Source organism: Phlebotomus papatasi, chromosome 3 (genome assembly GCF_024763615.1).
Source record: "Phlebotomus papatasi isolate M1 chromosome 3, Ppap_2.1, whole genome shotgun sequence".
NCBI lineage: Eukaryota > Metazoa > Arthropoda > Insecta > Diptera > Psychodidae > Phlebotomus > Phlebotomus papatasi.
In genome coordinates, this window is record NC_077224.1 from 36,841,870 (window position 1) to 36,845,306 (window position 3,437).

Consider the following 3,437-nt stretch of genomic DNA (forward strand, 5'->3'; position numbering starts at 1 on the left):
AAGTAATTAATTTAACTTAGGCTATTTGTACACTTTACGGATAACACTTGAAATTACGAATTCATTAAAATAAAACAGGAAAACACACTTTTAAGAATTGTTGAAAAATAAAACAATATTTCAGTGAAAAAGACTTTACTTACTATGATTCGTCGACTGGTCGAATTCAGGAACATCATATTTGAAATACCTTCAATTTTAAGACTCAAAATTAATATTTAACTTTGATACACAATAACATAGTAACACAGATAAAGTCCGTGACTCCCGATTAGACTAAAAATTTAAATTTTCTAGTAATCTTAAGGGTAATAATTGAATTAATTCCTTAAGAATAAAGTCAAGGATATCAAGAAGCATGCCATAATTTACTGGAAAATTGCGAATTTTTATTTTAGAAATTACTTTCATGCTTCACATTTTCATTATTTTTCAGTCTTTAATGGTGAATTTTTACAAATTTCCAACTGATTCGTATTATTTATTAAGTAATTGACCCAAAGATGTTAAACCATTCGCTAAATATTATTGCAAAAATAAATAAATTGAATAAATATTGCCACCGGTCGACTTAAGGAACCCAGAGAAAGTCTCAAAATCCTAAATAGTAACCAATTTAATTTGTTTTTCAAATTCAAATAGATTAATTCTTCTTAATAATCCATTTCTAAGTCAAAATTTTGAACTGATAAGAAATTAGAGAAGTTAAGCCTTATGGCTAGCCCTAGACACACTTGCGACTAAAGTCCAAAAACAACTAAGCTCGTTCATAGCCAAATCAGTTGCTGGCACACTACAAACGAGGCTTAACATTTTTTGGCACTCACAAAACATAACTTTTGGGGGTTTTTATGCAGATATTTCTACTTAAATGTGCTAATCTCCTTTGAAAATGAAATTACTCGTAAATTTACTTCACAGTTCACGCATAACAACAAGACTTAGAGCCTTGACAAACCTGAGGATTAGCCGAGAGACGGCTTAGCGTAATTATATTAGAAATAATGGTTAAACTACATTTCCATCATTTTCCACTAAAAGCCGTCTCTTGGCTTAAGTCGTAAGTGTGTCTAGGGCATTCTTCACTAGAATTACGGAAATTGGCTTAAGTCGCGAGATAGCTTCCACCTCACAAATAATTACAATTAACAATAATAATTATTGTACGCGAACTGAGATATAACTTTGCAAATAGTTTCATTTTAAATAGTGTACAGGTACATTACAATAAAAATATCTGAATAAAAACCCACAAATTCTATGTTTTGTGGATACCAGTGAATGCTAAGCCTCGTTCGTAGTGTGTCAGGGACTGACTTGGCTATGAACGAGCTTAGTCGTCTCTGGACTTAGTCGTAAGCATGTCTAGGGCATAAACCTTAGGTCTGAAATCCGTATAAGTGAACTCTACCTTATTAACAGTTCTTTCTTGATCATTTGCAATTTTTTTTCATAAAGTATTTCTTATTTTTTATTTAGGGTTCGAACTCTGAACTCTAAAGTATAATATCTAATTAAAAAATCGCAGTGTTTGATGAAGCCCCATTTTCCCTTATAGGGACCATAGCCTCTATTTATTTATTGTAGTAGATGAGTTCCTTTTAAAGTTCTTTAACCCTCTAACGTTTATGGAGTGACTGCAGGGTATCATCACAAAAATCACATTTACTGCGATTACAAAGTTTTTTTATTTATTTAAAATTGCTATAGTGTCCTCGGTAATAGTCTTACTAACATCTTTTGAAGTTTTGAATAAATTTTGACTCTTCGTTTAGTTAGTGTCCCCAGTTTTGTGCGACAGATCAGAGAAAAAGTAGGAAGAAATTTTTGTGGAAAAAAATTCATTTACGAATTCTAGAAAAATACTGATTTAAAGTAATCTGACTAATATAAATTTATTTCGTATTGAAAGGTATGTTGTTCTATATTTTGTAAATTTTAATTTAGAAAATTGAAAAACATAAAAATGTGAGTTTTAGGAGCGAAAAGAGTTTCAATTTTTTTATTTCGGAAATATGAGAGGTGCTTTCATTCCTTTTCTTTTCAAATGCAGTTTAAGTTGTTTGAATGTGGTTCCACTAGGTTGAGCAGGATTGTTCAGATCGAAAATTCTATCATTTCGTTATAAAACGAGTGACTAGTGGGACTTTGAGAGGAAAAGATATGTGAAAAAAGGGTAGGAGCGAGTGGGGTTGTTTCTCGCATGCATAAGCTCTCGAAAATAAACATTTTTTAAATGAAAAAAAAATTAGCAAGTATTCTGTTTTTTCAGATAGTCAATATTCATGAGAAACTAACTGAACATAGTTATTTTGAATATGGTTTACATTTGTTTAAAAATAGATTCTGAAAAAAATTTAGATGCGTGAAACTGCCCCACCCTCCTCTACTTCTCATTTTCTTGAATAAATCTCCATGTGTTTGTTGTTTTGCAAGATAATCTCTGCCTAAAAATCTCACAAATGATGTTTAAATAGTTGAAATAATATCATAGAAGTCAAAATACTATATAGCTAATCAGTGATATACACTCAAATGTTTGACCTGTATCTTTCTAGACTAAACAATTTTTTAAAACATTCTAATAAGTCCTATGCCTGTGGATTGATTTAGGTTACGACCTAAGATTTATATCATACGTTTTACAAGGATTTTTAAAAGTATACTTTGGTCTAAATTCTGGATGGTCTAGATAACATTTTCATCAATTTTCTGTGATTTTTTCCTTTTTAAAAGTAACTGATGGAAAGGTTCAGCATAACTTTGTGATGCAACATGAATCTGATCACTGATTTTCTTGAAAAAAAAAATATACCGTGTATAAATATGATTTATTCACGTGAGTTTTTTCTGTGAGTTGCGATTAGGGCTACGAAACAGTCTCTTGTAAATAAAGAATCTCATCACATTATCACGCGATAAGAACACCATTGATAAGAGCAATAAATAGAGTACAATTAGATGTCAGGGAATTTTATCGCTACTAATTTATTGTTCAGATGATTAGAGCATTTGAGAAGTGCTCTAGAAAATACTTGAATGTTTAATATTATTTTTTAAATATTTGTATTAATTTTTCGTTAGGATTTTTATTTATGAACATAAGTTGGAAACCTTTCAACACTCGATCGTACGCGATTTATTGAGAAAATGCCCTAAAAGCAGGCAAAACCATAATTTTATTCTGATCTTCCTGAGAAAACTCATTTTCTTTTTGCCAAGACGCGTGTGAAAATGATTAATGTAGTTAATTAGATAAAAATGGAAATCTTTACTAAAAAATTTCCAATCATTGTAATGTTACAGGCTCACTCAATAGAAAAAAAATTATTGAACAAATCGCTTTTTGATAAATACAAAATTATAGAGGAAATCGCAACGTATTTGTAGCATAAAAAACATAAGAAATCAGAACCGTACACATTGTTTATTTGAAT